Below are 24,193 nucleotides of genomic sequence, written 5' to 3'. Positions count from 1 at the left end.
TCATGCTTATTGTTAAAATTTAATTTCTCCATTCACATATTGGCTTAGATCTCAGAATACTTTCTGCTACTTTATAAATATACTATTCTGTATGGTTGTTATTCTTCTTCTCAAAGATCTTCATCTAAATCCCATCTTTCTCTCTCTCTCTCTCTCTCTCTCTCTCTCTCTCTATTTCTTGATCTTCTCCCTTGCTTCATCATCATCCCTTTCTACTTTGAATTATAACCTTCTTTTTTTTTTCAAAACAGGTTTATTGTTTTAACATACAAGAGAAATATCATAACAATTTTATACAAGTAATTAAAAATAGATATGATTATAACATTCAACAAAACAACTAAAGTATTTACAAAGACATCCACTACAATCAGATCAATTAATTAAACTAAAATACCATGCTATTGAAATTAGGATTTTTTAACAAATTTTGTAAATTATCCCATACAATATAATAAGATATTTTTCTAGTTGTTCTTGACCTAATTGTGTTTATTTCCATATGGCACACTATATTCATAACATTTTTAAATTCATTGAATGAAGGAGGTGTATCTGAAATCCAATTTCTGGTTATTATTTTCCTAGCCACTGCTGGTGCAGTGGTTAGCATTGCCTCAGAGGTTCTCCGGTTTGATCCTCGGCTGGCTTCTGTGCTGTGCTGTCTGTGTGAGCTGTCCTGTCCTGTTGTGTCGGTGCTCCTTTCCTCTTTCTGCTCCCAAATCCATCACATCCCACTGCAGGTGGTTTGGACAATCTAAATTGGCCCTAGTGTGTGTGTGGTGTTGTGTGTGTGTTCTGTGGAAGGTTGGGGGGGCTGGCAACTCGACCGACACACACTCCCACTCTGCCATTCAATGACAAGGTGATCCGCTGTGGCTAATTAACTAAAAAAAAAGCCAAAAGAAGAAGAAGAAGAAGATTTTCCTAGCCACTGCTAGAATAGACCATAACAAGGGAAGCTTAACCTTTTTAACACTTTGAGGTACAGGTGTGTTGAATAATATAAGAGATTTAGAAATAATGAAATTATCTGTAAAAAGAGCCTGCAAAAATTCATTAACTGACTTCCAGTATTCTTTCAATTTTATACAGTCATAAAACATATGAGCCCAGTCAGCATTAATTTCTACATTACATCTCTTACATAGATTATCTTTATTATTTATTTTATTCATCATCAAAGGTGTATAAAAGATCTATGTAAAATTTCCATGTATAAAGTCTCCAGACAATGGAAGACGTAGTTCTATAGGCAGATTCCAATATATATTGTTTATCTTGTTGATTTGGTGGGTCCCCATTAATAGAAGTGAAATAATTCCAGTATGTATCTACACTGTAAAAAGTTTCTTGTCTGTTAATTTTATGTATGTATGAAAGTTTACCTTTATCAGAAACTTTATGTTGTAAATTTAATATCAAGTAATCAATAAGTGTTGGAATAGATTCTTTAACTGTTATAGACATTAGATCTATTCTATCAATGAGATGTTGTCTAAAGGTCTGAACCTCTAACCAGCAAGTTTCTCTTAGATCAAATTCTTGTTTTAAGAAATCTAGATTTTTAACTTTATTATCAGATATCAACTGATACCAGTACTTTAGATCATTATCTATAGATAAATGAGTTCCTTCAGAAGTAGATGACAAAAGCATACCCTGAGTGTACATTATAGGGAATTTAATAAAATTCCATTCCCTATACTTAGGGTGCATGAATATAAAGTTACGATAGCTAATAATAATATTTAATGGGTAACAAACCATATGTTTAGGTGTAATAGGTGAAGTACAAAATTCCTTTAGTAACCATAACATGGAGTTATTTACAATCATATTTTTATGTGTTAAGGAGATTTTCATGAAGTGCATACTAATTAGCTCCCAATAATCTTTCCATTTTGCGACATATGACTGATCTATTAATAAAGTAATAACTTTTACAATAGAAGAGATAGTATATAAATTAAAGTCTGGAAAAGAAATACCCCCTTGAGACCAGCTATTAGTATGTTTCTTTAATGCAATCCTAGGTCTATTAGGTGCCCATAGGAAATTTAACATTAGTGTATTCAGTTTCTTGATAATTATTTTTGTAGGTGGAAGTATTATTGATTGTATTAAGTATAAAATCTTGGGGAATATTATCATTTTAATAATTGTAAGTCTCTCCTCCATAGTAAAAACATATTATTCCAGGTATTAAAAATATTTTGTATAATAAGAAAACAGGTATTATAATTATTATATATAATAGATTTAATATCTTTAGATAGTATTATACCTAAATAAGTTATCTGACCTGAATTGGGTACATATTTAGTAAAATCACTAATGAGAATATTTTTTCGTGTATATATAGGTAGTATTTTAGTTTTTTCTTCATTGAATATTAAACCAGAAATACTTTTAAAATTCATCATTTTATCAAATAGAGACTGCATAGAAGAATTAGATCCTGCTGATGTAACTAGAACATCATCTGCAAAAAGTTGAATTTTGGATGTTGTATTTTCATCTATTTCAAAACCCTCTATGTCAGTACTGTTTCTGATCAAATTAGCCCAAGGCTCCATTACTAAAGTGAATAATAGTGGAGAAAGTGGACATCCTTGTTTTGTACCTTTAAGAATGGGTATTTTTGTGAAACATATGTTCCTACCTTAATATAAGCCAACGTTCCTTTGTATAAATGCTCAATTAGATTTACAAATGCATCTGAGAAGTTTGTGCACTTCAGTAAGGTAAACAGATAGTCCCAACTTACTGAATCAAATGCTGAACTTATATCAAGACTAATAAGTGTTAAATCTTTCTTTTTCCTATTTGCAAAATCAATTAATGTTAAAGTTCTTCTTATATTATCAAAAGTATTTCTGTTTACAATGAAGCCTGTCTGATCTATATCTATAATGCCGGGAATGATTGTCTTCAATCTATCAGCAAAAATACTCATAAACATTTTATAATCAACATTAAGTAATGAGATGGGCCGATATGAAGTACATCTAGTTGGATCTTTATTAGGTTTTAAAATTGGCGAAATAAATGTATATTGCCAAGATGGGGTGGTTATTAACTCAGTTTGGGCCAAAATAAAAACCTTATGTATTAATGAATATGTACTTTTAGAAAGGATTTTATATATCTCTGGTATAATACCATCATTACCCGGTGCTTTGTTTGATTTAAGCTTATTTATTTGTGTAATAACCTCTGTATGTGAAATACTTTTGTCCAATAGTTTAATCTGTTGTTTATTAAGCTTTTTATTCATGTTTGTGGTTATAAACTCCTTTATTTTATCTTTAGGTTCCATGTTAATGTTATTATTGTTAATATTGTGAAAGTGATTTCTAAATTCATCTAGTATTTCTGGTAGACTAGAAACATTCTTCTTTTTCCTTAGAGAAAAGATTTCTTTGATATGGTTTTGTTTATTCAACCTTTTTGTTTTATTTTTAAGTCTATGTAAGTATTTGGGGCTTATTGAGTAAGACAAAAACTTGTATTTCTCTAGAGTTATTTTAACGTTATGAGTTAAAATTTCTTTGTATTTCTCATTTAGTTTGTTTATTTCTTCAATGACTTTCTTATCCATAATATTTTCTTTATTATTATGTTTATAAGAGTCTAATTTACTTTGAATATCTAACAATTCCTTATCCCAAGATTTTCTTTTATTATTATACCATCTTATACTTTGTCCATATAGATATGATTTTAAGGCATCCCAAACATAGACAATGGAGACTTCAGGAGTATTATTTATGTCTAGAAAATGTTGTACTTCTGAAAGTATATATTCTTTATATTCTTTTAGTTGAGTTAAGTATGCTGGTATCCTTTTGATCTGAACATTATGAGTATTTTTTATCATGAATTCAAAAACAATTGAATTATGATCAGATATAGGACATGAAATGATTTTGGAATTAATTAAATCTGTTACCATCTGGTTAGAAATAAAGACCCTATCTATTTTTGAATAAGTTTTGTATCTGTTAGAAAAAAGGTGTATGGTAATGATTTTGAATCTATCTGATTATTAATATCATTCAAATGATAAGAATTAGCAAAATCATTTAAATGTTTTGCATTAGATGTAATTCTTCTTTTTCCTATAGTGGTAGTATCACTTTCATGTAGTATACAATTAAAGTCACCAGCTAAAATAATATCTCCTATAGAGAATGATATGATCTTATCAAGATGATGTTTCACTGTATTAATACCAATTCCAGGTATCAAATATACATTAATTAAAGTGTAAGTCTTCCCATTAATTTGTATTGTAACCATACAAAACATTCCTTTGTCATCCTGATAAGACTTAATGGTTTTAGGAATGGGCATACTTTTATTTCATAAAATAGCCACTCCTCTTTTTTTCTGAGTGTGCTCTGAACTAACCAATACTGTATATTTGTTTGTGGCTAGTTTATCAATATCTTTTTCAAGAGATGGGTTTCTTGCAGGAAGACTAAGTTGGCCTTATGTAAATTAATGTATCTTATTAGGCTTGCCCTTTTACACGGATTATTCAATCCATTAATGTTTAAAGAAATTCCTTCTAAAGATGTCATTTGGCATTTTTAAAACTTAAGAATCTTATGATCAAAATAACAAATAACAACATAAGTAATGTTACATCTCCTCCTTTAGGTGTACCTTTAAATATAGCTGTATTTATTGAATCTCTTATGGGATTTTGTATAGGATTCAATTTTGTTTGTAGTGACGATGAGTGTACAAAATATATTGTGGATGTCAAAACTATATACATATAACAATGAACAAGTGAAAATAATGTAAGGATTAAACCTTGCATCCAGCCTGGAGTTAAAAACTCCAACTTAGAGTAGTATTTACCACTCAAGTTAACCCCCTACCCTAAGCAGCAGTACCTCAGCTACCACCTTATCAATTTAATACTGGTTATGTTTAACTTAAATTAACAACTTTCAATTCAATTATTTAGCAAGACAAGACTACACATTTGATAAAACAGCATCATATAAACTAAAATAAACTTTTTTTTTTTAAAACTATTCATACTACTATATACATCTATGTAATATAATACACTTGTATTCAAATAGCATTCAAATAAACTTGATATTAGAAATCAAGAGGAGAGAGAGAAATAAAAGACGTGAAAGAGGGAGAGAGAGTGAAAGAAAGAGAGAAAAAAAAAAGGAAGGCATATTTACATATTAATTTATTCAAAGTATGTAAAAATAAGTTCTAACATTCATTTAAATCAAAAACTTTGGCTAATATGGTTCAGACATTACATATATTAAGATGCATCTATTTTCTGTCATGTAAATGCAGTCAACAGCTTCCAAAAAAAAACCTTGAATTGCTTGTATATGAGCATTTTACTCATACTCATTATTGTCAATAGAATAAAATATTATATTTATAGAAATTGTTATAAATCATACTGCATAGTTATGCAAATTCTCAGAAACACTTGCATTATTGTAAAAAAAAGCAATCTGTAGTTTGTATGTCTATACTACTGCTTTAAAATATATCACATGACAATTTCTTCTAGAATAGAGTTATAAAGTTATTTATGCTTGTCAATCAGATGAATTAAATGAGTTATAGTAATGTATATGTTTGGAACATAAGTTTTTAACACAGATTAGTATGCTGCAGTCAAGTAGATTTTCAAAAACACTTGAATAAATGTTTCATTTTCTATGCCTTCTAAAATAAGACATTTACTTACTACAAGAAACTGCATCATTTAAAATCATTATAACTGACATATTTTATGAATTATAACATAGATATTTCAGTAATTATATAAAATAACTCACATTTAAATGTCAAAGAGTTCATTTTCCTTCACATAGTCGCATTTGCATCAGTTCTACTTCCTGGTAGAGTGTTCTTCCTGAATCTGTGATGTGTCAGTGTGATATCTGGGTCAAAGGTCAGATTGACTGCTTTCAGCTTCTCTGTGAGAATTCTGAGAGTTGAAGCTTTTGAAACAACTCGAGGACACTGTTCATGAGGTAGCCCACATCCCAGATTGTCTCCCTTAACATTTTGGCGGGAAACTTGTTAAAAACTAGTGACAAACATTCATTTAGCAGTGTAAATGCATCTAAACATGACAAAACCTTGGCAATGTATTTTACAGGTTATTACAGCCTCTATGTAAGTGAAATTAAGCCCAAAGTTATTAATAAGTAATAAAACTCAATATTTTTGTCCCAACTCAATTTTTATGCAGATCGTATTATTTACTGTGTCTATATGATCAAAAGCATTTCTATATATTAATATGAGAAAAAAATAAAGAGAAAGAATAAAGAAAAGAAAAAGAGAGTAGAAAATAAAAGAGTGTAAAGCAGAAATAAAAAAATGTAAGAGAAAGCTATAAGAAGTATATACAATGGAATATTACTGTTTATATTAATAGAGTTAAAAATAAAACATATTATTTACTATTATTTAGTTCTAATTATTATTAGTTAAAGCAGGACAGATTATTTACAAACAAGCATAAGCAGTATAATCAAGAAAGTATAATTAGGAATAGCATTTGAAGAACATATAAACTTTTTACAAGGAATAAATATGTTATTATTCCATTTATCATATTTTCATTACTCTTCTCTCCGTGCCCTCCCCCACCCTTTACCCACTACATAATCTAAATAGAATGTCATTGTTTAAACAAAGAAAAGAAGAAAAGGAGAAAAAAAAAAGAGAAAAAAAAATGTATCAAATTACTGACCTTACTTCTCTTTTTCAGAAAGAAAAACAAATTGAATAATAGCTTGTTATTAGTTCCTCAGATATTTTGACTGGTTATGAAACAAAACATTTCTTTGCACACAGAGAATAACTTTGATTAAATCTTTTTCAGAACATTTGTGGCTTTCTGGAAATGCAGGAACTATATTTAAAAAGATTAATAATGAAGTAAAATGATGAGAAAAAAAAGAAAAAAACATAGAACAAATCATTTGTTCTTTAGTCTCTTCTTCTCTGAAGTCTTCCACGAAGTTTCAGTTGCCAGTCTCTTTAATGAAGGACTAGCCCATTCCATTTCCTCTATTTTATCCAAAATCTTATTTTTTTTGATAAACAGTAAAGCAGAGTCTAAGTCATCAAAAATTTTAGGACCATCAGGAAGGAAGATTTTTAGCTTGGCAGGAAACAGAAGGTATGTTTTAAACTGTGCTTTTTAAGCTCCCTTATTAGTGGCAGAAAAACTTTTCTTTTAGCTATTACCAAGGAAGAATAGTCATTGTCAAAATGCACAGTTGTCTCATTAATCTTAACAGGAGCTTTAGCCCAAGCAGATTTAAGAACCATCTCTTTATCAAAAGATGATAGAAATCTAACTATAACTGATCTAGGATAGTTTTTGTTAGAGTTAGTATTAGCTATAGATCTATGTGCTCTTTCGATACCAAAAGAGAATGCTTCTGGTAAGTCTAAAGTTTTAGGGAGCCATGTTGTTAAAAAAGAAGTAATGTTGTTACCTTCAATATTTTCTGGCAGTCCAAAAATCCTAATGTTATTGCGCCTAGATCTATTTTCCAAGTCATCCTGCTTTGTTTGTAAATGTGTATTTTGTTTCAGCAGAAACTCAATGTTGATTTCCTCTTCTTGGATTCTATTTTCCATGTCATTCACAGCTTCTTCTATGCCTGTCATCTGGATCTTCTGTTGTTGCAAGTCTATATGTAACAAGTCTATTTGTTTTGTAGTTTTTTCTATGAAGGTATCAATTTTAGTATCCATTTTATCCATCTTAGCAGTAAGTTGCTGGATTATAGTTATCAGAGACTGAAGTTCTTTCTTTATGCTGGAGTCTTGAGAATTTGTCTTACTGGAACTCATTTCAGACTGATAAACTGACAAGAAAATTTCCACTGTGATTTCTGACAGGAATATTGTTAAAATTTCCTTTCTTTTTTAGATATAGTTCAAGAGCTATATAAAACAAACTTATTTAGAAAGAAAATTACTTCAAAAATTAATTTTTTAAGTAATTAATTCTTGTCAGTGTAATGAAATTGGTGGAGCTGAAGAAATCTGCTGCTATCCTGTGTTTATCCTTGGCCACGCCCCAAATTATAACCTTCTGATATATATATATATATATATATATATATATATATATATATATATATATATATATATATATATATATATATCAATATCAGCTTTAACTGTGTACCTCTAAAATATCCACTCAAATCAGGTAAGCCTAAACCTCCTTGTTCTATTGGAAGGATCAACCTATCCTACTTAAATCTTGCCTGCTTTCCCATCCAGGTAAATTCCTTCACTTCTTTATTAATTATTGTCCACAACTTTTCCTTGGGTTGATAAAGTATGCCTGACCTGTATACAAAATTAGTGGGACTAAAACTTTCTCAGTGTTTGCATCTTATTCTCCATATCCCTAAATAAGAGTTTCCAGTTTCTCAATTTTTGTATTATCTTTTTTTAGTCTCTTCCCACATATACATAGCTGCCATAAAAGAAGCCTTTTTAATCCATCCTCCTAAATACTTCATCTTATCATGTCCCCATGAATATGGGTATTGCTGAACCAGTTCATGAAAATACATGAAACTGCCTCAAAATGTTCCACAACAGAGGTGTCCTTTTCTGAATTCATTAGGTACAAAATAGTATTATCTACAAAAAAGCCAGCTTTATTTGAATACCATACAAACTTGAATTTCTGAGTCCCTTATTTTTGTTGCCAAGGGCTCTACAAATAACAAAGGGTAAAAGGACACCTTTTCCAGGTTCCTCATCTCAAACACAGCTTATCTGAGAAGAACCCTTCCACTTTAATTCTTGCCTCCGAACCTCATATACTCTTCTAATTCACTTATTATTGTATCAGGGAATGCAAATACTTCCATTGCCCTACTCATATAATCTCTGCATCAAGACCCACCAAAAACAGATGTATTTTCTTACATACTTCTTCCCTCTGGATCAGCGTTTTATCAGGTACAAAATAATATTGTCTGCAAATAAAGCCAGCTGTTCTTAATTACCATACCAATTATAGCCTCAAATTTCTGAATCCCTTATTTTCTTTGCCAATCATTCTAAATAAAATTCAAATAACAGACAGAAAACAGAACACCCCTCCCAGGTTCCTCTGTTCAGATGCAACTTATGAGAAGCACCCTCCCACTTTGATTTTGCTTCTGATCTCTCATATAGCCTCCAAATTAACCTTATTATTGTATCGGGGAATGTAAATGCTAGCATTTCTCTGATCATATAATTCTACTCAAAATGATTTATCTGTATCGATACCGACCAACAGCAGAAGTATTTTCTTATATTCTGCTTCCCTCTGGGTCATCATTGTTATGTTAATATTGTCAAATATTTACCTCCCCTCCACAAAATCGCACTAATCCATATGTATCAAATTTGGCAACACCTTTGCCATTATTTTAGCTAATATAGACATAAACACTTTATAATTGTGGTTCAAAATTGAAATGGATCTATATGAAGTTGATCTGAAGGGTCTTTGCTATCACACAGCCACCACAGCTTTCTTCCAAGATGTGTTTAGCTTACCCTCCTTTTAAAATACTGGTAAACAAGTAAAGATCCAGATCTTTACTCCTAATTTTCAAACTTTTATGGGAATACCATTTGCTCCTGGAGACATTCCTGCAGACTGATTATACATCACGGTTTTTATCTTATGAACTCCTATCTTAACTGTTAGCTGTTTAGCCTTGTCTACCTTTAACCTTGGCATAATTAAGTCATCCATAAATATTTCCATTTGTACTCTTTCTTGATTTCCACATTTCTCTGCTTTATAGAAATGGCCATAAAATTTCCAGAATATCTGTAAAACTTCTACAGGATCTCGGGTTATTTTTCTTGTTATAGGTTCCCTAAGTCTGTTGGCAGCCCTTTCAATGTTTTGTTGCCGAAGTCATTGTGCTAAAAGTTTTTGTCCTCTGGAGTTGTTATCAAAAATAGTTGCTTAAATGCAGTGTTTCTAAACATGCACATTATCCAGATACTCACTTATTTTCTCTTTAGCACTTTGCATTTGCTCCTCCTCCTGTTCTGTGAGATTTCCTTATTTTGCAATAATTTAATCTTTATCAGCCTCTCTAAGTAATTTCTATTACGTCTTAACCGTATATCTTTTTCTTTTGTTTCAACCTTGTTTTTAAACCCCATTTTAATTTTATCCCTGTCACTAGCTATAACTTCTGCAGATATTTCTACCTTCCATAATAACTCTCAAATAATTTCCACTACCCATTCCTTAAATTTCTCTCTTTTCAACAGGTAGGTGGGAAGGTGCCAGTGCCTTATTTTTTCTTCATTATCTTGCATTTATTTTTTTATTGGTGCATGAGCAGAAATAATTATAGGATGTGTGTTGAAGCTTTCAATTAAATGCACATGTTTCTGTGAAATGTAATTTCTATCAAGTCTAGCCCAGTTACTGTACACTGGAGAATAATATGGAAATTCTGAGTTCCTACTATTGAATTCATATCTTGTGTACCAAATATTTTCATAAATTTCTTCAGAAATTACCCTCTTTTGTTATATTGTTCCTTTTAGGTCCCCCAATATATCCCTATTATTGCAAATCAAATTACAGTCCCTGCCTATAAATAATATTCCTTGCTGAAACCAGATTATTTCTCCCAAGATTTTCTTAAGCTCCGTAATGCCAGTTTTCGGTGGAATATAAATGCATATCATTAAAATCCTTCTCCCTTGCCAATATTCATTTTCTAGCACAAATCTACCATTTTGTCTTTTTTCTTCCCTCAGCTATCACTATTGGAGCCCCTCTAGCAATTAGTATAATTGCTCCCTTTTTCCTCCATCCTTGATAGTCTGTTGAATATCCATTCCAAAATTCTCTCTTTGTCAAATTCACATGCTCATTTCTTCCCAAATGTGTCTCCTGCAGTGTTGCTATTTGCACATTTTATTTCTTAATATTATTTAATACTCTTTAATTTTTATCTGTACCTGTAAAGCTATTCATGTTCCAGGAGAATATGGACAGCATAGGCATAATGATAAAAAGCTTTTCCCACCTATTATACACAACAGTTTTTTGAATGTGTATTTCCAGCTTTTGTGTTACATGCATATAATAATGTTTGGCAGGCTGACCTTTAATACAGTTGTTTCTTATTATTTCCATTTGAATCTATGTCACATTTTCAGGACTTTTTGTTTTAATGAAAACCCTCAAACAAAAAACTAAATACAAGACACCCCCAATCCCTGTTAACTTGGAACAAACTTACAAAGTTGTGTATCTTGAATATATAAACTTTAACCCTCCAGAGTGAAAGAATTGCCCCAAATTGATGGTTTTACCTAAAGGCATTATTAAACTTAAAATGAAGATTACACATGCTAAAGCATATGCTGCAGCATGTTTTCTCAATGACACTGATTGCTGTTTGTTCTTTTCTTATCTCTCCTCCCTTCCATTGATAGATGCTTTTTGATGTCCATTAAGTATTGCTTTAATATCGCCCTGCAAAAATTCATCAATAGCATTATCCTATACACAGTTATCCACTTTTCAATTTAGATCTGAAACATTTTAACAATTTATTTACTTCTGACATTTCTTTTTGTGTGCGGGTTTAAAACAGTATTCATTTGGGCTTCCTTCTTGACAAGTCTATGTAGATTTCTCTGAGACTTTTAATAATTATGCATTTTTAGTTTTTCAAGGACCATCTCTGTTTTATCACTTAATATGTTCTGGTATTGAGCTGCTAAATGTTTGATAGTATCAATATTATTAATTAGTTACACCTTTTTGCAGTTTTAGTTTAGCTTTATATATATATATCCTGTTCTATACTTAACAGTTCTTTGTCCCATTTCTGTAGTTTATTTCAGCACCACTTACCCATCTTATCACTAATATGTATTTTTAGAGAATCCCAGAGAATAACACTGTTAACCTTATTATTATCAATTGATAAATACTCTTCAATTTGCTTAATTAAATATTCATGAAACTTCTTTAGCATTGTTAAATAAGGTAGCACCCTGTGTATGATAGTATAGTCCCTAACATCCATTATTTAAGTTAAACATATTAAATTGTGATCAGATAACAGGCATACAATTATGTTAAAATGGCTTACTTCATTTAATAAATCTATAGGAGTATAAATTCTATCAATATGCATTTGTGTGTCATATACATATGAATAAAGAGTGTAGTAAAAGGAATTACTTTCTGCTTTAATCATTGAATCCTTGAGATTATTGTTTGATAACCACTTTTTTACATTTTTGGCAGAGGCTACTATTCAGTATTTTTATGTGCACTTGAGTCAGTCAGTCAGTCTTATTTAATATACAGTTGAAGTCCCCTGTTAAAATAAGGCTACCCTTCCATGTACTTTGCAATACCTGTAAATAATTTCTCACAATGTTCATTCTTATCCATGCTATACAATAAAGGTTTCCCATGGTACATAATGTATTATTATACACTAATATTACAAATGAATACATTCCTTTGGGATCACTGATTTTTCTTAAAATCTTGGGCATGATCTGAGATCTCTTCCATAGAACAGCTGTGTCTCTTCTCTTTTTTCTCAAGGAAAAATGGAGCAATAGGTTAATCACCAATATTACAAAAATCAGCAATAGTGTCATAGCCAATATTATTAAGAAATTGTGTGTTTTTTCTATTAATGTGTTTCTTGCAAAAAAAAGGTTTACCTTCATAAACTTGAATCACAGTGGTTCGAGTGCTCATATGAGCGACTTGAAACCACGAAACTGAAAACGCAGACAGTCCTTAATGTTCAAAAAACAGCAAATCGAAAAGCAGATTTGCTGTTTTTCAAACATTAATGTCGAACAAAAAAAAACGAAGTGTAAAGCATGGGGGGCAAGCCCCCCTGCACTCCCCCCCGTGTGGGGGGCTGCACACCCCACACCCCCCCTACTTTATTATTCTCGCTACAGTGGGGAAAGGAACCATTTCCCGATTCCCACTATAGTGCACTCCGCCCCAGAATGTTGAATGTGCAATGAGCGAATCGCACTGTGCATTCACTCATTGCACATTCAAACCTTTTTCCATTCGGCATTTGCAAACTTTGCAAACTGCCTTTCGGAAAATTGCTGTTCGCCCTTGTGCAATACGCACATGTAAAGGCAAACCCAAAAAAAAATCATCCTTTACTCAACTTTAAATATCTCATTAAATGTCTCTTTTTATTGTCACTGTTTAATCCAATTACATTAATAGAAATAATGTTTACCCTTCATATTTACTACTGACAGAAAATAGATTATAATTTGAGGTGTTGGCAATAACCAAATTCATATAAATAACCATTAATTCTAATTAGATATGCTTATGAATAAAGACACTAACCATACTTCTTTCCATTCTTAAAAAGTGATAAATAATAAAGTAGCTTTAAAGGTAAAATTGAATTTAAACTACTTACATTAACTATCCTACAAATCATCTATACATAAGTTCCTAACAGTTTACCTGGAAATCTTTATCTACTAAGTGTTTTAGCTACTGTAACATACGCATGTAAATATAATTATTTAATCCACTATGACAAGCAGAATTAAACTCAATAATCCAATATTACTAATAAACAATTATATAGCTATGAGTGTAGACACTGAGCAAGAAAGGAACCTAATAAATAAGTATAGTTTATTGACTTGTGTTAAATAATTTTAAGCATTCGTGTTAACGGACCAGTTGCTGTATTTGCAGAATTTCTGGCTTTTCAACCTTAACTTAAAATTACATAGGATCATAGGATCATAGGAAGTTACTAGGCTACTGGCTATGAGGCCCTTATAAGCCTAGCCAAGGGTTTAGCCCATGTTTAGACAAATCAGCATCCAAAGTCCCTGTCCAACAGGGACATGGGTGAAATACCAGGGGTGTATTTTCTGTTTCCCATCCAGTTATCCAGGTTGTGCTTGAAAAGGGACAATGAGGTACTCTGCTTGACATGGAGAGGGAGTCTATTTCACAGATAGGGGAGTCTCTGTGACACAAATCTGTCCACCAACAAGTCCCATTGATGTCACAGACCAGGTTGAAGTCACGCGTGTGTGTTACTCGAGTGGAGCTTTACTTGCGGATATGCAGTCGTCCCATCAAGTCAGGGTCTGAGATTGCTTGGTATGCCAGACAGAGGTCACCTCTGAGGAGTCTGTATGAAACTGAGTAGAGGGAAAGGCTTTTAACCTATCTGTGTAGGGTAGATGTTTGAGACCCTGGATTCTTGTGGTGAGGAACCACTGTGGTCTCTCCAGCTGCTGCATGTGCTTTGTCAGATACATGCCAAAGGGGGCATTGTACTCCATAACTGGCCTTATAAGGGAAGAATACAGGGATGGTATGACCTCCTTGTCCCTGGATGAGATACCCTTACTTATGATATATGAAGCTTTGGTAAACTAATGAGTGATTGAGTTTGAAAATTTTGGAATTTGTTTTATTCAGGAGGTGTTGGTTAGTGCAATGTTTTTTGAGTTTGAGTGTGTTACCAAATATAGTACATGTCATGTGCTTATATTTGTGATATGTGAGAAAGTACGTGTGCAGGTGAAGTGTATTTATGAAAAGTAAATGCTAATACAAATGTAATTGTACTGTGTGCGCTGGGAAGTATACTAGACAGCTGTTATTTGAGTGAAACAACAGTTAAATGACTTACCACTAGTACAGATGGAGCAAGTGAAGCGGGTGGCAAATAGAGAAGGTGCAGGAGTAGCTGTCTTTCAGTTAAGAGCTGACAATTTATGCTGGAAGCAATACCTGTAGACAGTGGTCTAGGAGAGAGAGAGAAAAAAAAGCTATTGGTCTTCTGATAGTGATCATACTCTTAAAAAATAATGTAAACACAAGTAAACAAATTTATTTATGACACCATCTGTGATATACAGGAATAACTAAAGAAACATAGCTTCATCTACAATATTCAATAAGAAATAAGCAGCAAAATATACTTTCATCTGAACTGCTCTGGAATAAATAAGAAACAAAAATGTATCCAACTATACATTGACAAACAATGGTTGCACTATATATGAACCATGATCACATTTTCTAGTAATCGCTTTTTGGGCAGCCAGTACCATTAAACTTAGTAAGGCTTTAGTGTATATATATATATATATATATATATATATATATATATATATATATATATATATATATATATGCAATTCAGATCCTGTGTTGCAGCTGAAAACCAACTGCAGCTGAAGCACTGAATATTGTAAAGGAGACAGAAGAACTCGAGGTGAGATGTTTAGAAAAGGGACAGAACAAATCATAGAAATAAATGGAATTTACATGCCTAATATTGTTCAGGAGGAGGACTGAGGTTTAAGGGAAGACAGGAACAGATAAATTTATGTAATGCAGTGAATAATACCTGTTAAAAAGAAAGTAGACATCTATGGGGTGTAATGCATGAATATGAAAAATGTTAATATGGTTTGGTTTCTGCATTAAAGTGTGCCTATTTCTTAAGTGATACGTTCATATAGGTGTTTAAAACAAAAAACAAGTAAATAAGAAAACATACATTTATCCAAGGGTATGGTGATATGATGGCTGCATGAACAAAGTAAGATAATGTATAACTAAATAAAAGTTGAAAGTATGGCTGAAAAACATTCTACAGAAAGAAATACCATCAAAGGTATGCAGGACACCTAGATAATTAAAGACACTACTTATTGGTGATGGCACATAGAAATTTGGCTTTGCTGCTTGGACCACTGTGAAGTGCTACTCTTTGTAGATGATCAGGTCTTATGACCATTTTTCTTCTTTTTGAAGGCTGCTGAGGAGATGCAAATTTAGCTCTCTCAAACTGCATCCCCATGCTCTACCATACAGAACTATTAATATGTCTTTGATGGCAACAATTTCCATAGAGAACAGAATCTGTAATCTTATGGTCCCACAATTCAACAGCATTTTGTGGTGTTTTTGTAAGGTACTTTGGAAGAGACCAGTGGTGTTCCAGAAACCAGCAGAAGAGCATGGAGTGAAGTACACAATGAACTGCATGGAGGTTTTCCTCCCCTCACCATAATAAAATTATATCATCCAAAAATCTGACATACTATACATGATTGGCAATAAAGGCAGAGGAAAACAGATGGTTTGGTGGATGCCTGCAAGTCTGTTTGCACCATGGAAGCTTTATTAATCCAGCTGAATCAGTCTATTCAAAAATTAAGAGCTGCTGTGATGGAAGGAAGAGCTACATAGACAGCAGTGAATATTTTAACAGATTCACAAGCAGAAATGTTTACTCTTCAAACACCATTGGTTTTGGAAGAAAGGCAAACTTCTCCAACTTTTATCAGGACTGAATGAACAAGCACTGATTTTAGTGGATGGTTCAACCCACTAGAAGTGGATTTTTCTAGCGGTAGTGATAACCATAACCAGGGAATGCCTCTTAAATCACAATTGGGGTTCTTTGAAAAACTCTGTAAAAAGTTTAGCTTACTCCAGCTTGACAATGCATTGTTAACCAAGCCATTGGCCATGAAACAAGTACCAAAAGGCTTAAGAGTCTGGAAACAACCATTGGGAATAGATGAGGGTTCTTCAGAGTTTCACGAATTGGTTGCTTTGTTCGATAGAACGGGCTTTGAACTCATGGAAATAATAATTAAGAACAAGAAAAGTAAGTGGATTTTGTTACAAAATGAAATTATAACATTAAACCAGATTATTGTTTCTGATTTACTTTTTGAACAGTAGAAAACAAACTATGACAAGGTTTTGAAAGACATTGATAAGTTTGTGAAGGAGAATACATTAAGGAAACAACATAAATTAGATAAAGACAGGCTTGATTATTAAAAAAAAAACAGGTTTATGTGGGTATTTCACGGCCCCAACAGAATGATAATGTTGACACCTATACTGGCCCTCCCAACCATGAAAATGGTCAAAATGCTCAGAATAATTATGGTATGGATGACGGCATGGGAAATGACAATATTGAAAGAAATGATTATTCTTTTCATGAGAGACAACAACTGAGGAGGTCCAAAAGACTCAAAAACCAGGGGAGGGGGACCGTGAGGGGTTGGCAAGTTTACAACACCCAGATGAACATGAACAAGAAGCATTACAACAGGGGGGCACAGCAGTCTTGGAGGAGAGACCAATATTGACTGAAATAAATGATGTTGAGACACAATTTGTTCTTAGAGGCATTCTCCAGAATTTTAATGACTCAGTTTTGATGTACCAATGGAATGCAAAGTTTTAGAAAAAGGAGGTTTTTATATATGCAACATTAGTGACTTAAATATTACTGATGGGCATTTTAGTTTATTTAAAAGGGAATTTCCTATGTACCTAGTTATAAGACTGACATTGCTAATGGGCTTACAAGTTTGAAATTGAACTTGAATATGTACTTTGGAAATGTGATGAACAATATTGACACTAATCAGGGTTTGCAATGTAAAAGTACCTTAATTCCCCTGAGCCATCCATTAATTACAACATTTGAGAGACTATGTAAGCAGGATTTTAGGAAAATAGTCTGTGAGACAAACTACAAGGTTAGCAACTTGACAAAAGATGGAGTAAGAAGTTTTGAAGGAACTGGCAGGTAATCAAAATTATCGGGTGATGAAACCTGATAAAGGACGGGGCTTGTTATTATGTCCCAAATTGATTACATCTCTAAAATGTATGAAATTTTAAATGATTCTACGACTTATGGCAGGACCTCAAGGAATAAGGTAAACAGAGCATATGCAAAGATAGTTTTTTGTTTGATGCTCTGTTTCAAAATTCTGTTGATGTAAATGACTACAAGTATTTAACTGCTGTGATACCGAAGATCCCAGTTATATATGGGATACCGAAGACGCACAAAAATGTGAACAAACCCCCCCCTTTCTGACCTATAGTTGCCGCAAGAGGGTTGAAGACTGAATCCATTGCAGCATATGTAGACTATTATGCTAACCCAGTAGTACGGGAGGCTCACCACATCTTGGAAGATTCATGGCACTATTTGGAATTGCTAAGACAAGCTAATATTGGCAACATGGATTATGTTTTCTTAACTGTTGATGTGGTCAATTTGTTCTCAGTAATACCTCATAAGGAGGAGTTGGAATGAATTTTTTCAAGAAAGACTGTTGGCTAGTAAGGTAATTGGCCACACTAAAATTAACTTACTTGTGGAACTCATGGAGGTGGTTTTGACTAATAATTATATCATGTTTGAAGGCAAACTCTTCCATCAGGAAGCCAGAGTGGCTATGGGAACCAAATGTACTCCACGTTTCGGCAACTTGGTTCTCTTGGAATGGGAAAAGAGATATGTGTTTTCCTCTGCCTTTATGGCCAACATTGTGTTGTATGTCAGATTTTTGGATGACATAATGATATTATGGTGAGGGGAGGAAAACCTAGCGATGAATATTATTGAATATCTGAATGGCACAACCACCTTCCTTGAATTCACTTTTAAAGTGGATACTAAGGAGACTGATTTTTTGGATATCCATCTGATAAGAGATGTTACTAGTGGAACATTGGCAAGCACCATTCACAGGAAAGAATCATATTCCAATATGTTGCTACATTTCAGCAGTTGCCACCCATTACATCAAAGGAAGGGGATCGTTAAAGGCCAAATGGTGAGGTTATCTTACCTTATAAGTGTTGATGAACATTTTTTTTTCCAAAGAGATTTTTACATTAATTGGTATTTAAGGACACGGGGTATCCCTTGGGCTTTCTCCTGAAAGTTAAGAAAGAGATTCAGATCAAAAGGGGCACAACGTTTAAGCCAATTTTAAAAGTGGGAGTTATGGTCAATACAGTGGCCAAGGAAACATTTGATTTACATATTCTGGTGTTGCAATATAATGAAGAAACATCAAAACTAGTGGCTAGCATAAAAAGTTTATGAGAAGTACATTTTGATAAAGAAATGAAAGAAAAACTAGGGTCCCAACCTAGGATAGTGTATAGTAGAGGTAGGAACCTAAAAAATATTCTGGAGAGTGGTGTTACAACAAAAGATATAAACAGATCACTTATGTACAAATGTGGTGCATGCAAGGTTTGCAAAAATATCAGTGATGGCACCAGTGCAGTAGTAGGGAGATTTGAACACACTATAGGATGCCTGGGAAGATGCAATTGTAACACCACCATGGTAGTTTATTTAGCCACATGTCTATCCTGCCCAGGTTTGTATGTAGGGAAGACCATAGGAGACTTCAGGACTGTATTTTCAAGCATTTGAGGGACAACAAAAATAAAAATACACATAATGCTCCCAAACAACAGAGACCCCAAAACCGATCCCTGGGGTACACTGTTCATTACGGGTCTACTGCTTGAGGTGGCTTCCCCTATTTTGACAAGGTGGGCTCTATCAGTGAGCCAGTTTGCTACCCATCTGATAGCATATGGATTGATGCCTAGTTAAGACAGTTTATCTATTATACCTGAGTGGGGAATAGTATCAAAGGCTTTGGCCAGGTCAAGGTAGGTGATGAGCACTGTCATCCCCTCACCCATGGCTTTGGTCACTGTCTCAAAGACGTCAATCAGATTTAACAGGCATGGCCTCCCCTTGATGAAACCAAATTGTGTCGGATCAAGTGTTTGGAAGTTGCCAATGACATTGTTAATGAGGTCCATGATAATCCATTCCACGGCCTTGCAGATCAGGCTAGTTAGGCTGATGGGTCTATAATTTCCTGGATCAGCGGACGCTCCACCTTTGTGTAAAGGGATGACAGTGGCTGTCCTCCACTTAGCTGGGATGAAGCTGGTACTCAGGCTTTGGTTGAATAGGGTGCCTAATGGTGCTGGAAGTTCCTGCCTGAGTTCATGTAGGATGCAGCCTGGGATGTTATCAGGTCCCATGGAGGCTGTACTTTTTGCCTTTGAGAGGGCAGTGATGACTTGCTTCATAGAGATAAGGGGCGGGGCAGGCACTGGGGATGTCCTGATTTACTGATGGGGGACAGAATGGTGTAGTTTTCCCCAAACCTGTCTGTTAGCAGATTGGCTATATCTATGATGTTTGTGTATGTGGTGTCCTTGACCACCAGTTCTGAGCAGGTCTGAGTGTTTCCTTTGATACTGCAGACATATGTGAAGAAGGCCTTATGACTGTCTTTAGTAGATGTGGCCAGTTTGGACTTGAAGTTTGCTTTGGAGGATTTCACTAGTGCTCTTATTTGCTTGTTCAGGCTAAGGAGAGATTGCTTCCATTTAGGCAGCTGCTCCTTCTTGGTCCTGGACAGCATTTTTTTTCCTTTTATTATAGTGTTTATTGATTGCAGATGTCCACCAGACAGGTTTACTCTTCCTTGGGTAGGATGATTTTGTCTATTCCTGATTCTATGCAGCTGTATATAGTACTTTGGTATAGGTTTTGACATTTATGCCATTTCCTATGGAGGGGGAAGGGAGCTGTGAAGCTGTTTATACCTTCCCTCAGGAGGTTTGGAGAAGTTTTTATGTTTGACCCTAGCAAGGGGGAGGGGTTGGGGGAGTTGACAACTTCTAAAGTGACCACTTTGTGGTGCATCTTACCAGGGAGGATGACACTGTAGAGAAGCTTGAGAGACGGCTCACAAAGGCTAGCCAATGGCCATAGCAGGAATGACATCTGTCTAAAAGTAGAAGATGTGTGAGAAATGCATGAATGAAGGCTGTCAGCAGAGTCCCAAAGTGGAAAAATAATATGCTTACTCACAAGTTTCTCCAAAGGTATGGGGCACTGTCATAATAATGTCTCTGATACATTAGGATGCATAGGTGATTAAGGTTAACCAGAGATAAAAGGGATGGTGAGCCTTATGATTGCACATATCCATGACAGAAATATTTCTAAAATTGCACTGCAAAATAAATGCTACACCATACTTTGGATTACAGACACAGGAAAAAATAAGTGGCAAAGGAGTAAGGGCATAACAATATATGCATAACTACACAGCTGAACTCTGGGGTTTGGTAAGTAAGCCCAACATGACAGGCCTAAGCTCAACATAAAGGGCCATTCCTTTGCATCCTGGGAAGATGGTGTTTATTCATGTCATTCAGTGCATCTTATAGGTAATGGCTTGGAAACAGTGAAGGTGCACAGCACAAAGGCACTTTCCAGCTGAAACAGAATGTCCTGGGGGATATAAATATGAGTACAGGGATATTAACAGGCTTCTTCACTGCATGCATACAGCTCATGCCCATATCAAGTAACAAGAACAAGAACATTACCTTGCCTCAAGATGACCAATGCCAATAGCTTCCTACATTATGCCACACTCATCCAAATAATGCTGGTTTTCCAGTTTACTAGTCACTGCAGCAGTCTTCAAGTTCCCCGCCCTAAGCCTGCTCAGATTCACTGGTGAATTAGTGGTTCATAGTCAAGCAAACAGTGCAACTATGGTGGTGTAGGAGGGGAGGTTAGGACTTTGAGCTACAAATGAGTTTCATCCCATAGACCTGTATTTAATTGACTCCATCTCTGTTGGCCCACTGTGTTCCTTAACAAATCACTTAAGCAGACAATGTTTCTGGGCTGCTCTTGAAAACAGACACTTGTGCCTATTTGGTCTACTTAATTAACGGATAAAGACAAGTAAAATAAAAAATAAAATAAGTGCCTTTTTATTCTTGAATTGTTTGAAATTGGTTGATTGGCTTCATGAATTGTGTACTGTTTTTCCTGAGTGTTCTTGGTGGTTTGAGAGCAGTAAATCCTACAAACTTAGCACTTCAAGTTACAAGTTTAAAAAGTATGGGTGGGCCTTGTATTGGATAATTTAAAAAATAGTTGAACTGTTTTTTTCAAGACATAAGCAAAACTAGAAAAATACATAAAGCTGCATACTCTGGACATAATCTTCAAGATACGAGTCGGTGGGGGCGTGGCTAGAATGTAGACTGGTTGGCAGCATCTATTCTCAGCTCTGCACTCAAAAGATATTTCTGACAGGAATTTTTAAAAACTAGATATTGTAGACAAACCTATTTTGTTGAATTACTTCTACTAATATCACTAGAAGTCTACAGTGCAAAACATTTGGCTTTAAACATTATTTGTCCTGTCAAAAACAAGAAGGAAGGTATAAGAATCTACTGAAAATGAGCTTTTCTAAGCATACCACACAGGACCAGACGATGAAAAAGGAGATACAGTCTTTATTAAATGCTATACAAGACTTGTCAGTGAAATTTGACAAAATGAATACCAAACTGGACACTTTTGAGGAGAGATCTACAAAACAAATACAGCAACTACAAGAAATAATGACGCAACAGAAGTCTCAAATAGCTGACATAGAGAGATCCTTAAATGATACTGAGGGCAGACTCTCAGAACAAGATCTTCAGCTACATTTTTATCACAACAAAATGCTTCATTACAAAATAAAATAGAGGATCTAGAGAACAGGTCCAGACGAAATAACCTTCGTGATCTATGGGCTACCAGAGAAAACAGAGGGAGATAACATGGTGACTTTTCTTACTACCTGGTTACCAGAAGTTTTAAAATTGCCTGAAGCTCTTTCTTATGGAATTGAAAGAGCCCACAGATCCTTAAGAGCTGCTTCATCAACCATCAAATCAAAAAATCACCCAAGATCAATAATAGTAAAGTTTTTTTCATCACAGGACAAGGAACTTATTTTAAAGACAGCATGGTCAACTTCTCCAGTTAAATACAAAGACAACATAATCAGACTTGATAATGATTATTCTGCTGGAGTTATAACTGCAAGAAAAGAATGTCTCCCTCTGATAAAGGAATTGAAAAAAAGACAATTTAAAGTCCACTTGCTGTTCCCTGCAAGAATAAAAATATTTTATACTGAAGGTCCTAAAACTTTTGACACTCTGCAAGCAACAGTTTCTTATCTTTCAGCTAATAAAACCTTGGATAATGTGGAAGAAATGGATTTCTCCCAATTTGGGGTTAAGCGTCACTTAGAAAAAAATGAATGGAGCACTGCTGACAAGAAGAAGAAGAAACGATAAAAGACATATGAAAAATACAAACATTATTGTCTTCTATTTGCTCTGTAAGGCAAAAACGTTCTTTGAAAGCATTTATGCTTTACACGTGTCAGTCTTTGAAACAATATAAATACAAAATAAGCAGGACATTTTACAACTAAAGGAAACAACCATAAAAAAGCAAGGTAACATATCTTTGTCTATTACAGTGTAAATACTTACAGTCATGATTTTTCTAACTCTAAATGATGTTTAGATAGTTCATTTATAAATTACCTGCCTTTTACTGCTAGTATAGAATATGATGTATTTACACTGACATATTAATGTGGTGTGTTTAAATGAGCATGATTCCTTTTTATATTATTTACACTAAGCTGCATGAAATATCTAAACTGATGTATTTAATACACATAATAATATATAAAAACTGATAGTAATAACTGTCAAAAAGTGCCCTGAAAAGTAATTATCTATTCTTTGATGCTAAAAGTGCCTTTTTGACTAACAAACAACTGTTTGGCTTGTATATCTGCCCTTAATGTTAAGAAAACTAATAGAAGTTTAATGAGCTGGTGTTCAGTTTAAAAAAAGCCCTAAAAACTTCACTTACTTTGTTTTTGTCTTCCCGCCATGGTCACGAGCTGGGAACTCTTATTTTACCACCCCTGAATGAAGGTTCTTCAGTTAGAATCCATTACAGTGTGTTAAACCTTCTAACAGCACAAAATGAAAGTAAACAGTCATGAGTGATGTCAGCACTAAAACAAGACAGTATGGGTGTGGTGTCAGCTCCTAAGCTACTTAAAGTAACCAGCACACTATTTATGAGATGGAAAAGTGCTTTTACAGTTTTAACAAATATTAAAAGTATACTGAAGTACCTAATGAATTTAGAAGGTATCAACACATACATGACGTTTTATTATATTGTAATATTTGTTATTCATTTTGAATTGTACACATAAACAGCACACAAAGCTTAAAAAGAAGTATATCACTTGGAAGAAACTGTATGAATAGTTAACACATACAGACTTTACTATAATCTTTTCTGATAAGATCACCCATGTAAATTACTATAATTTAACTTAATTTTATAAAAATTTAATA

Source organism: Protopterus annectens, chromosome 10.part0 (assembly GCF_019279795.1).
Source record: "Protopterus annectens isolate FY-2018-M chromosome 10.part0, PAN1.0, whole genome shotgun sequence".
Classification (NCBI taxonomy): Eukaryota; Metazoa; Chordata; order Ceratodontiformes; family Protopteridae; genus Protopterus; species Protopterus annectens.
The sequence above is the reverse complement of the archived record's forward strand: the minus strand, read 5'-3'. Positions refer to the sequence as shown.